We start from the raw sequence: 13,869 nt of genomic DNA on the forward strand, positions 1-13,869 counted from the left end.
CTGTGACCAACTCAGCCATCTCTGTGGAACTTGTGACAGCAGTCTTCACAAGTCTTGCCCCAGGCGCCTTTATTTAAACAAGTATATCCCGTGAGAAGATCTACATAGGAGCCCCAAAGTGTCTGAAGACCCTTCCTAAAGTAGCATGTAGAATCATAGAACAGTAGGGTTGTAAGATGCCAATAATTTGAAGACTATTGCAGCAGATCTGCTTGCATATCATTCATCAATGCACACAGTTATGGGGCTCTTAAGAAACTCTGAGCAAACAAGTACAATCCCATAATGAATTCACGCTTGCCTATACATAACAGTAACATCAAATGGTGCCTTGCATATCTGAAACAATTCCCAAGCAACTTGTATTCAAAAGTATACTGCCTTTGAAAGAGAAGGGACAACACAGCCATTGTGGCCAGTAGCCATCCATGGGCTTATCCACCATGAATTGGTCTCCTCTTTTAAAGACATCCAAGTCGATGGCCATCAGTGCCTTTTGTGGGGGCAAATTTTATATGCGCTGTGTGAAGAAGGTTATTTCAGTGTCTGAGATGGGTTAAGCACAGTTAACATTTCTCCTTTGTTGTAGAACCTTTTGAGGGCTTTAACTTTGCATGCACCGAAGTCTTTACGAGCAATATCTCCTGTAGATTAAATTAATCCTCTCGCCTCCTCTCTGAGCCTTATGACTAGAGGTTTAGATTACAACCTGAAGCACATTCCAATTCAGTCTCTGTTTGAGGGGTTTTTTTATTTTTTAAGGGGGGAGAAAAAACAAAGACCCCTTATTTGAGCTAGTGCATGCCCTCTGCAAGAGAATGTGACTGGTATAACTTGCATAACAAAGGAACACAATGTGCACACTGTGTTAGCAGGGTGCAATTTAATCCATACTTGCTTTAGGCATGAGTGTTGCTGGCACACCGTCCTTGGCCCTTGCAGCACACAGGAGCTCCTTTGATTGTGTCCTGCAAGGCAGCCCCATCTATAGAATGAAAAGGGCTGCAGGTGGATTTGCCAGCAGTCCTGCTGTGATTCACATCAGCAGTAAATGATGGGATTAGAGGAAATGTTCCATAATAGTGTACTGACAGGGAGAGCTGATTGAGGGCATACTAAGGATCAGGGTAAGTGACATCATTTCTCCAGCGGGAGTAATGTTAAGATTTCCCTGTAATTTGGTTTTGATAACATAAGGGGGGAGCGGGTTGGTGGGAAGGGAAGTTATTCTAACAAAAGGGAATGTGCACTGCTGGGCCCAGTTCAAGGTGCTTGTATTAGGACCCTGAATGACTCAGGTCACAACTATCTGAAAAAACTACCTCTCCTCAGGCCTTTTCAGCTCTTGGTAGTTCCACTGCCCTCAGAAGCTGGGTAGTCATTCTGGCATAGCTGTCAACTTTTCCCTTTTCTTGCAAGGAATCCTATTCGGAATAAGGGAATTTCCCTTTAAAAAGGCGGAAACGTTGACAGCTATGCGTCCTGGGAGAGGGCATTCTCTGTGGCAGCCCCTAAGTTGTAGCACTCACTTCACACAGGCAACTTCAATATACAGTTTTGGGCAAATGTTGAAGATGCTCCTCTTTAGCCTGGCCTTTGACACCTGAGATGTATATTTACAAGGCCCACTATTTTTCTGGTTTTGATTTTTTTATTGTAATTTTTAAAATTGTAATTTGATTTTTTAAAAAATAAATTGTAAATTTAAAAATTGCTTTAAAAACCAATTGAGTGACTTCAAGGGCACAGTCTCAGAAGAGCAGGATGTTGGATGAGATCCAACAGGGTTGATCTTAGAAACATGGAATTGTAGAGTTGGAAGGGACCATGAGGGTCATCTTGTCCAACCCCCTGCAATTCAGGGATCTCTTTGCCCAATGTGGGGCTCAAACCCACAACCCTGAAATTAAGAGTCTCATGCTCTACTGACTGAGCTATCCTACTGTATTGTCTTACGCTGCACCACAAAGTGCAGACTTCTATGAGTATGTGAAACAGGACGGTGGGGTTTGACTGTGCAGAATGCAATTACTTGACTTACTGACAAGTTCAGAAACATTTTTTACCCTTCTCAATACTGGGCTATTGCCTTTTTAAAAGCATCACCCCCTCCTTTCCTGATTGCAGCTGACTAACAGTTAAACAGAGTCACATTTAAAACTGAGCAGCCTTCTCGCCTGGCAAATGTGTGAACAGAATGTGAAGGCTCTGAGACAAATTCTCTCTCATTTCAAGAACACTTCATTACAATCATACCAAATTCAAAGGGATGAGAACAGAGATAGCGTTCAATTTGACTGAGCTGATTAGTGTCAAGGCATCCCCCCAAAAAGTTCAAAGGCATCATTTGTCCAGGGCCTGCGATAAAACTTTGAAGGGAGGTTTTGAAAAGCCAAAGAAAGAATCCTCTCAGCTTCCATCCGGCAGATAAAAAGGGGATTACAGGCCCTTGCTGTCCTTTGAACCTTAAAAAGTCCTGCTGGCAAACAGAATAAGACAGGGTTCAGAATAATCTCCCGCTAAAAGCTGTTGCTTCGCTGACTTCATTTCACTTCTTCAAAATTTATCTACTCATTTGCAGTTTTTCAAAAGGGCTTTGCAACCAAAAGTTACCAAAGCGGTGTATGAAAAAATAAGACCAAATACGAAAAGTTTGCAAACTCAGTAAACGAAAAGCAACGAAACCTTTTAGCGAATGGTGCTCCATAAAAGGACTAGGTCCCACTTCCAGGAAAGTCTTCTTGCTAATATCATAACGAGATCTCAAAGTATCTGAATGCAGCAGATGCAATGCTTTAATAGACCTGTGCATGGGTTGGTGTGGATGGGCAAATGATGTGGCCACAAGTAGTAGGAGAATACACATTTCCTTCTGCATCTACAGATCAGCATAAAGAATAAGAATTGATATATTTGTTCTCCCCCCTCCCCCCCGCAAAAAATACTAAGCAGCTGTCCACAAATGCAGCCTACCCATGCCCACATACTAAGACCTTTTCCTGATGATCAAGTAACAGTGAAAACGCCTAGACATCTGGTTGGTTATTACAAAACAAATTCCTCCCAGTAGCACCTTAAAGACCAACTAAGTCAGTTCTTGGTATGAGCTTTCGTGTGCATGCACACTTCTTCAGATTGTTTTGTTTTGACTATGGCAGACCAACACGGCTACCTATCTGGTTGGTTATTGTGAGAACAGGAGGCTGACCTTTAATCTGATTCAGCAGGACTGATCCAACCAGATGCCTATGGGAAGCCTTGCAATCAGGACAGGAATGTTACATCTCTCTCCTCACTTCTGATTCCCAGTATCTGGTACTCGTAAGCATACTACCTCTGGCACTACATTTACTCAATGCTCGTTTCCAAGTTAGTGGGTTTAGGTTTGCAGCCTAAAATAGACATTGCAGCTTTAGAAACACCAGTATATAGAAAGCTGCTTGATACTGAGTCAGACCATTGGTTCATTTAGCTGAATATTGTCTACACTGACTGGCAGCAGCTCTCCAGGATTTCAGGCAGGAGCCTCTCACAGCCCTAACTTGAGATGCCAGGGATTGAAGCTTCTGCATGAAAAGTCACTGAGCTATGACTCTTCCCTGTAACTAAAGTTTGAGGGCGTTGCTCATCCATTTCCTCTCTGGGAGTACTGGGCAAACCATGCCTGTCCTTGTAGGCCTTCCAGGTCTACCTGCCTGGAGTGGCTGTCTGCAGAAACTAACTTGCATCCTTTTCCCCACATTGCAAAACAGATAAAGGAAGACTAAAATACTCATATTTTCTCACTGGGAAAGTCCAGAAGCCAGCAAATGGATCAGAAAGTAGAGCAATGTTAGACTTCTCTCCATTCCAAGTAAGTCAGAAAAGAAGAAATCCATCAACAAGAATAAATCTGTCTGCCAGATGATGTTTCCAAAGTATATTGAACAAAGCTTGTTCTATTTATAGGCAATTGTCTTCATTAACCACCTTGAGTCTTCTCCACCCCTTTTCTTATTGTCAGCCATGCCGTCACTGCCTAGCGCATTCCCTTACAGTAGGTGCCGGTTCAAAAAGAAACATTGGATGAACAGGTCAATCAGTACCCAAATTACACGCAGTGTTGTTGCTTTTTTCCTCACAAGCTATGAGTTACAACATGTTACCTTTCCTTTCTGCAAAGACATAAGCGCACAGTGCAGATTACTCAGCTTCAGAAAAATTATATATAATTGTCCCCTGAGGCCTGGAAATCCTGAAAGATGCTGAAGCACACAAGAGCTTGCTCTTTGCAGAAACACCCAATTTAATTTCTCCCTGGAAATAACAGCTTTGATATACTTTTGTGCATCGTGTACCTGTGATCCTGGAAACTGACTCCAGGCTCCTACTGTAGTGACTGAAACATACTACCACCCAAGGAACGTTGTTATTAGGCAGCCTCTGTAAATGCTAAAAGAAATAGCTAAAACCAAAAGTTACTGCTTTTTGCTAAGCCAAGGAAACCAATTAGGATTCATGCATTTGCACCTTGCCAGCACGGTCATTCACACACACACACACACACACACACACACAGAGAGAGAGAGAGAGAGAGAGAGAGAGAGAGAAGTTTACTTCCAATAACCAGATACAGGATCCCAAGTACCAGGGTATATGACCGCAGCTGCAATTAGGATGCAATTCTGTACTGACAAGTCTCAGTTGATTCTGTGGGACGTACTTCTGAGTAACCTATGTAGGATTGCACTGGTGAAAGGATTGCCAACAATGGTCCTACAGACCCAAAGAATTAATCAGGGAAATAAAAAACAATGGCCCTACGTACCTAAAAAATTAATCAGGGAAATGGCTGTTAAAGTGATATAAATGTGCTTTAAATGTGTGGTGGGGGACATGACATTTGACAGTATTAGAGTGCAATTCTCATCTATATATTTGTGTCATGGATGAAGAATGACTCATGGATGAGTTCACCCCTTTGCTGAACCACCACTTGGTACATTCCACCTCAGTTCCAGGTGGAACTGATCAACAGCTTCCACAGAGACCTGGGCTGGTGTTACAAGCAAAGGAGGGGCCAAAGTGCTGTTGCACAAACCTCTTGGGTGCATATAATGCCTGAATAAAGACTAGGGCTGTCTCAAGGCAGTTTGCTGCCTGAGGTGAAGGACAAGATGGCAGCCACCACTGTTCCACATACGGAAGCCGTTTGGAACAGCAGTAAAATCTTACTTCAATACTGGCAATGTGCTCCACTGTTCCTGAGGGCAACAGACCACATACAGCTCTGTCCTCCAACAGATGAATATGAGTAAGGGGGCTCAAGACATGCAGTTTCCCCTGCCCCCCTTACCTCACACTGTCTAATAGTAGGGCTGGTCCTGATAAAGAAGGAGCATAGAGGATTTTGAGGCAACAGGGGGGAAAGTTGGAGAAAAGAAGTCTCAGCTGCCTGCTGCCAAGGTAAATAATACATCTTAAGTATATCATACAGATGTGATTCGATATTTCCTTCTGTTGGTTCAGTTTACTGCTTTTGTGGCCTGCCTTCTAGAATACTGTAGAATGTTCTGGAGTAATATATTTTTTTTCTTAACCAGGGGAGAGACAGAGAAGCACCACTGTAAACAAAACAAAACAAAAAAGATGAACCTCCAGCGTGTTGAAAAATAGTTATTGAAAATGTTGGCTTGAGGATGGTGGACTTTCCCTTAATTGAAAACCAAAAACTTACTATTGCCTCTGGGGAACAGCACTGCTCCAAACATGTCAAGCACAAATGAGGTTGTTCTAAACCTACATATACTGCAGCCTTCCCTTTACCAGCATTTCCCTAAATTGTGGGTGCAGGTGGGAAGAGAGAGAGAGAGCTGTTGTTCTTCTCCACACAGTTACAATATATATTTTTTTATATAAATATTTATTAAAATTTTTAAATATAAATGCACAAATAATAAACAATCTTACTTCTGTCACAAACAGACGTAGCGGACGACCCTTTTCAGCGGAGCTACCCTCTCCCGTTTAGAAGAGGGCAGCCATTACCATTTCGCGCCGCCTCCGGAAGTCCCACACAGTTACAATAAGGTAGGGAAACATCTGAAAAAGGGTACATTCCCATGTGTTCAGCATCCTTTCTGGGAGACATCTGCTTCTAACTAGCAACTGCTGGGAACTGCTGGTGAATATAACTGGCTTGCCCTTATTGTGAACTTCTCTTGGGTGCTGCATTGGCTACTATCAGCAGATTACTGAGGTAGCAGACTGACGCTGTGGCTTTCATCTTTTTCTAGCTCTAGAGAGCCTTTTACTACCATGACTTTGGTACCAAGAAACCCCGGGGAAATCTGCTGAGGAAACTTTGAATATTGCAAAGAGGTGTGAGACAGGATGGAAAGGAGGTGGGGTGAGATCTAGTGGTAGATTCTGGGCAATCAACAAGGGTTTCTGATTCATGATTGTGTGACAAAAAACAGCAAAAACAAAAGAAACGACAGTAAGGCTCCCCTCTAATCCTAAACTAGATGATTAAAACTAAGAAATGAGAAGCTGTGAAGTCAGTTCTGCTTAGGGGTGGGTGAATTTGGATTTCTCTCATTTTACCATCTTATGCTTAGTTCTCCACATTTCCACATCACTTTGCGATATATATATTTTAAAATTCCACATGAAAATCCATTACTGTAGCATCTTAATGCTAATGTTGCCAAACTGTATGCAAATACTATTTCCCCTAATATAATGCATTTTTTTGCATGTTCTCTGTGATTTTTTAATGCATACTTTACCCCGGTGTACACACTTTTCCTACACGCTGCTTGGCTGGGGAACTGCATTGCAAAATTTAAAGAAGCGCAAATTTTGAAAGATGGTTGTGTTCATGTGTTGCTTTTGGAACGTGCAGATTTGCTAGCTTCAACTTTAAATGTCAGCTGAATTGAATTTCTCCTTTCGCCCTAGTTCTGGTATTGAATACAAAAAGGCACCCTTTTCATTAATTCCATATTGCATATCCTCCTCTCTCTGTATTTTGCACCTTACTCTGGCTGGAAGATTTTGGGGGTCAAGTAAAAAGACAAGATGGGGGTGCTGCAAGCTTGACATCTGCCCACTCTTGTCCTTGGACTATTGCTGTCACCTTAACATGAACTGAGTGTGTCCTTAGAAGGCACCCAGCCTTGTGCATTTCAGAGGGAGTTTGTTGTTGTTGCTGGGCAAGCTGCCTTTCAGTAAAGCCGTTCTACCATTACTGATCTTCCCACTGATGAAGGAACCTGGAACACAGTGTGAAAACCAGTACAGTATTCTAATAAACACCTTCTCTGTGTTACCTGTTGGGGCAAGCCACAATACGGATTATCCTATCATTTTCTGTAAAGTTGCTGCACATTTTCCGCTCAGCTTGGTGTGCCAAGAATGCTACAGGCCGACAATGGGCAAGTTTTTAAGAGACCTCTTGCTGCTTTTTGTCACTGCTGGTTATATTAAGCTGGTGTGGTGTAATGGTTAGAGTGTTGGACTAGGACATGGGAGACCAGGGTTTGAATCCCCACTCAGCCATGAATTTCATTGGGTGACCTTGGACCAGTCACCATCCTTTAGCCTAACCTACCTCACAGGGTTGTTACGAAGATGAAATGGGGAGAGAAGGAACCATGCCCACCACCTTGAGCTCCTTGGAAGAAAAAGGTGGTATATAAATGCAATAAATAATAAATAAAACTTCTAATACTGGTGGTATTGAAGGTATCATGGGTAATGGAATTGAGGCCAATGCTGGCTCTCCAAACCCTTCCGTCTTGCCCTAGGGCAGTGTTTCTCAACCTGTGGGTTGGACTACAACTCCCATCATTCCTAGCCAGCATGACCAGTTGTCAGGGATGATGGGAGTTGTAGTCCAACAACATCTGGGGACCCACAGGTTGAGAACCGTTGCCCTAGGGGCTTTTGCCACACCACACTCCCACTTTGCAAGCTCCCTAGCTGTTTTTTCCTCACTGTAATGTGTCACCAAACCTCTTGCTTCCCTGGATGGAGAATGCAAGTCCCCACACTCCCCTCTGTTGCTAATAAGCAAAAACCACAAATGTAGGAGCTGCTGCCAATCAGTTTGGGCAATACTGAGCTAGAGGAAGCAATGTTCCGACTTGGAATTAATACCCTTCAACATTTCTCTGATGAAAATAGGGACATCCTAAGGAAAAGCGGGACTTTACGGGATCAGATCAGAAACCAGGATGGCTTCTGTAAATCCAAGATTGTCCCTGGAAAATAGGGTCTGATGCCACTTCCTGTCTGTTCCTGGGGGCCCCTAGTGCCAATTACAGAATGTTTATTCATGCTATTAAAATAGATTCTGTTTTGATCGTATGTCCCTTTTGGATGGTGAATATTAGAAATGGAGAGAGCTGGGCTCGGAGACTCCTTCTAGCTTTCATTATGCCTTTCATAACACTTCAGTCAAACTGTGTTGCTCTCTGTTGTTGATTTAACCTTTCTTGGCGCTAAGAGCTTTAATTGGCTGCTCATTTGGCCCTTTTCTTAGAAGCTAATGCACCATTACTGGCATAGGAAGAGGGGCTCTTTGCCAGGCTAAACAGTTGGGAGTTTTCAAAGTGACAAAGCATATTACCAATAGTTTGTGCTTTCCACACAAAGGGCCCCTTCATAGGTTATTCCCAGGGCCCAGAAGCAGCAAAAGACCTGGATGTCTCAGCAGCATGTTCACCTTGTTCTGCTGGTTGACACATCACTGATGTGGTCCAAAGGAAAGCAGAGCAATACGTTTGGCACCAGCTTGGCTGAAGAAGTCGCCAGAAGTTGTATAAGGCACCATCCAACCATCTTAGGGACTACACTCTGGATTTGTGTAGGGTTTATTCCTTAGCCTTTTCTTCTCCCAAAGATATCCCACAAGGCAGCAGAGGTTTAGGGTCAGAGTTTTCCTTGTCCTGGATGGGCTACCTTCCCAGGTTGACGAGCCCCATCTGCCTCTCACTTCCCTCTACAACATGTGCAGAAGCCACCTTCTTGACCGTTGGACCCACTAGCGGTCTCATCCACTCAATCCGCTAGAGCCTGTCTTTGCATATAGGAGAAGTCCCTAACTCACTAATGGCTTGAGACCCATCAGCTCCCCTCACCTGGTTCAGCCAGCCAGTCAAAGCCGTTTCCCAGAATGTGGTCGCTGTCACATGCTAACAGCTTCTAGGAGCCACCGGTGAGAGCTCAGTGCAGGGTGGTGGCCAGTGGTGGGAAAACTACCCTAGAAGGAGCATGACGTCCCCTACCAGAGGCACTACCCCTCCCCTAATGCCCCGTACACCCCAGTTATGTGAGTGGATTTCATAGGAGCCACCTCCTAGGGGCCAAGGCCCCATAGATTATTTGAGGGGGCTGGAGGTCCCCAAAGTTCATGGGCATTGCCACTCAAATAGCGTCCGTGAGTGATCGCATCTTGTGATCCATTATGCAGGGAAGGGCTTACCTGCCACCCCCAATATTTTATTCAAGTTGACACCCTTGTTGGACGTTAAATAATTCTCCCTTGCCCCCAAAAGGCAAATGAAGAATGTAAAGCCTTTGCAAAGCGTCATGGCTCCTGCCTCTTTGCAAAAGTTTAACATACTTAGGGCCATTTACTCACCAAGAAACTTGCCTGGCTCCTTCAACCACTCAGAGATTGGGGTGGCAGGCCACAGTATTATTCTGCTCTGCAAGAGTTGCATATGTTCCTCATGCCTCTGGAGCCCTACATCGACCCCATAGGAGAGAGACATGAATTGCCCTTTGGACGTTTATGGGCGAACCCATAATAAAGTGAGGAGGAAGTGAAGTGATGGATGATCTGCCACTCCAAATCCCTGCTGGCTTGTTTCCCGGGAGCAGATCTTTGCATTCTGAAATCCACTCCTGTTGAAACCAATAGGCACAAATGAGTTACATAAGCTCCAGCCTTAATATAGTTGATGGGCCTGATCCTGGGGCCTCTTGTGTGAAAGAAAGAAGCTTGGGCTCCAGCAGATGCATGACCATCTGGCAACCTGCACTAGAACGCCTTGTTTTGGGGCTTACTGCTTGTGGAAATATCGCAAGAGGCAGGTTTGCCCCTGCCGAGCTCTCTGCAGGCATACCGAGACCCTCTGCAATGAGTGCACACAAATACAGTGGTACCTCAGGTTACAGACGCTTCAGGTTACAGACTCTGCTAACCCAGGAATAGTACCTCAGGTTAAGAACTTTGCTTCAGGATGAGAACAGAAATTGCGTGTTGGCGGCGCGGCGGCAGCGGGAGGCCCCATTAGCTAAAGTGGTACCTCAGGTTAAGAACAGTTTCAGGTTAAGAATGGACCTCCAGAACGAATTAGGTTCTTAGCCCGAGGTACCACTGTACATATTTATGGAAGGGCAAACACAGAAGTTGCCCATAGTGTCAAATTTGAGGCAGCAGCATTTTCCTGCCTTGCCACTTACTGGCTGCCCTTCTCCCAGACTAGGTATATGCACAGAAAGCATATTTTGTTGTGCTGCTTCTGCCACCATTGCCATAGAATAGGAGCAATTTGTCTCCAAGGTTGAAGCATAAAATTACCCAACATGCAGTAACACACATAGCATGCTGGTTGACTTTGTGCCCAGCCACCACTGGGCAAGGGATGCCGATCACTCATATTCCAGAAGGCCAGCGACTGCACTGCACACCTTCCCACCAAAATTAATGGCGAAGGAGCAAGTGGCATAGATCACTTGCTTGCTCACTCCTGTTCGAGAGCATTGAGAGTGGAAGGACAGGTGCTAGTGGTGGCTTTTGCACAGCAATGCCTTCTCTTTCTTCCCTTGCTGGAGTGATAAACACTTCAGGGTTCAGGCGAAGAGGTCCGAGAATATCTCCTCTCCACCCCTCCAGGACAGCTTGCTGAAGAGTAGGAAGAATCCCTATACTTGTGTAGTCTCAAAATGTGGCATAACACTGTTATAAAACCTTTATGGGAAGGTCATCCCCCCTCAAGGCCCCCGGAATGCCCAACGTGGCTCCCACCCTTTTAAGTGAGTAATTCCACAATTGGGCGTCATGCCACACTTAAGAACTGCAGCTAACTCCAAAGGAAGTTGGGTTTTTTCTTGGATTAGCTGCAGGTGTAACCTGTTATCCTTGTTTCACCAGCCTTTAGCCATCAATCAGCAGATGAGAGAGAGGCAGCCTTCACTGAAAAGGACTCATTTAAAACTGAAAATATGGTGGGAAAACTACCCTAGAAGGAGCATGACGTCCCCTACCAGAGGCACTACCCCTCCCCTGAAAATATGAACAGAGAGTCATAGAATCATAGAATCATAGAGTTGGAAGAGACCACAAGGGCCATCGAGTCCAACCCCCTGCCAAGCAGGAAACACCATCAGAGCACTCCTGACATATGGTTGTCAAGCCTCTGTTTAAAGACCTCCAAAGAAGGAGACTCCACCACACTCCTTGGCAGCAAATTCCACTGTCAAACAGCTCTTACTGTCAGGAAGTTCTTCCTAATGTTTAGGTGGAATCTTTTTTCTTGTAGTTTGGAACCATTGCTCCGTGTCCGCTTCTCTGGAGCAGCAGAAAACAACCTTTCTCCCTCCTCTATGTGACATCCTTTTATATATTTGAACATGGCTATCATAGCACCCCTTAACCTCCTCTTCTCCAGGCTAAACATGCCCAGCTCCCTTAGCCGTTCTTCATAAGGCATCATTTCCAGGCCTTTGACCATTTTGGTTGCCCTCTTCTGGACACGTTCCAGTTTGTCAGTGTCCTTCTTGAATTGTGGTGCCCAGAACTGGACACAGTACTCCAGGTGAGGTCTGACCAGAGCAGAATACAGTGGCACTATTACTTGATGCAGCACAGAATTGCATTGGCTTTTTTAGCTGCCGCGTCACACTGTTGGCTCATGTCAAGTTTGTGGTCAACCAAGACTCCTAGATCCTTTTCACATGTACTGCTCTCAAGCCAGGTGTCACCCATCTTGTATTTGTGCCTCTCATTTTTTTTGCCCAAGTGCAATACTTTACATTTCTCCCTATTAAAATTCATCTTGTTTGTTTTGGCCCAGTTCTCTAATCTGTCAAGGTCGTTTTGAAGTGTGATCCTGTCCTCTGGGGTGTTAGCCACCCCTCCCAGTTTGGTGTCATCTGCAAATTTGATCAGGATGCCCTTGATCAAAGTGTCAGCTACTGCTTTTTTTTTAAAAAAAAGATCACTTTAAAAGGGTAGGATCGCTTTTAGTGTGTTTATGTTTTGTTGTGCTTTTACTCTCTTTTGTATTTGCGTTGTATCTCCCACTCACCCCATAAATTACCTAAAGACTTTTCTCTGTATCAACAATAATAACAAACAACAATAACAATAACAAACAACAATCAATCAACAATAATAAGAAACAACAACAATAATGATACATTGTAATTATAAATATGACTACTAATGGAAATACAATAAAATAATAATATTCATAACAATGTATATGGGTATATGTATATGGTGGTTCCCTCATTGTGGGAAGTGAGGTTATAGGGAACCAGACAGAGGGCCTTCTCGGTAGTGGCGCCTGCCCTGTGGAACGCCCTCCCATCAGATGTCAAGGAAATAAGCAGCTATCTTATTTTTAAAAGACATCTGAAGGCACCCCTGTTTAGGGAAGTTTTTAATATATAATGCTGTATTGTTTTTAACACTCAATTGGGAATCACCCAGAGTGGCTGGTGAAACTCAGCCAGATGGGCGGGGTAGTAATAATAATAATAATTAATAATAATTTATTATTATTAATTCTTGCTTACCTCCAGAAGGTTGTCCTTGCTTGCCTGAACAAGGCAATTGTTACATTCCAAACATATTAGGTGAACATTTGCTCCTTTTAAAGATGTAACATTAGAATATAAATGTCATAAATTGAAGGCTATGAGGGAGACATGTAAAAGACATCTGCAAGCCTTCACAATCTCCCTTCCTATCTTCTTCTGTCCTTAACACGCTTATTGGAATACAATTTTTCAAACTTTTCCTCTGAAATGCTGCATAATATATACAGAATCCTGGATGGGGGTTGGTCAAGGTTTTGGGAACGGTATAGGTGCAATTTACTCAGAACAAAAGGCTAAATTAATTGTGAATAATGTAGTGACGGAAGAATTTAAGATAGAGAAAGGAACACGACAAGGTTGCCCAATCTCTCCATTGCTTTTTATATCGGTCCTGGAGGTTCTTTTAAACATGATTAGAAGGGACCAGTTGGTTAAAGGTATACAAGTCGGAGCTAAACAGTACAAATTGAAAGCATTTGCTGATGATTTGGTATTGACATTACAGGAGCCAGAATCTAGTACTAAAAGAGTATTGGAACTGATCCAAGAATTTGGGCAAGTAGCGGGATTTAAGTTGAATAAGATGAAAACTAAGGTTTTAGAGAAAAATCTAACAGTGACTGAGAGAGAGAGGTTTCAGAAGGAGACAGGATTAACACTGGTTAAGAAAGTGAAATACCTAGGGGTAAATATGACTGCCAAGAACGTGAATTTATTTAAGGATAATTATGAGAAATGTTGGATGGAAGTGGAAAAGGATCTAGAAATATGGTCAAATCTGAAGCTATCATTGCTAGGCCGAATTGCTGTGATAAAAATGAATGTATTGCCAAGGATGCTGTTTTTGTTTCAAACATTGCAAATTTTGGATAAAATGGATTGTTTCAAGAAGTGGCAGAGAGATATTTCTAGATTTGTCTGGCAGGGCAAGAAGCCTCGGATAAAATTTAAGATATTAACTGATGCTAAAGAAAGAGGTGGATTTGCCCTGCCAGACTTAAAACTTTATTATGAATCAGCCGCTTTTTGCTGGCTGAGAGAATGGCTGCT

At 43.5% G+C, this 13,869-nt stretch overlaps 1 long non-coding RNA gene across 1 annotated transcript; it reads left to right on the forward strand.

The window, feature by feature from the left end:
* The first annotated feature begins 5,037 nt into the window (after positions 1 to 5,037).
* LOC309341405 lies at positions 5,038 to 11,220 on the forward strand. The gene is made up of 3 exons (XR_014156307.1): positions 5,038 to 5,445; positions 6,276 to 6,383; positions 11,147 to 11,220. It is a non-coding gene; the product is annotated as an uncharacterized lncRNA (long non-coding RNA).
* Positions 11,221 to 13,869: the final 2,649 nt, after the last annotated feature.

This window comes from Podarcis erhardii (assembly GCF_964252035.2).
Source record: "Podarcis erhardii genome assembly, chromosome: 4".
In the NCBI taxonomy this organism is placed as follows: domain Eukaryota; kingdom Metazoa; phylum Chordata; class Lepidosauria; order Squamata; family Lacertidae; genus Podarcis; species Podarcis erhardii.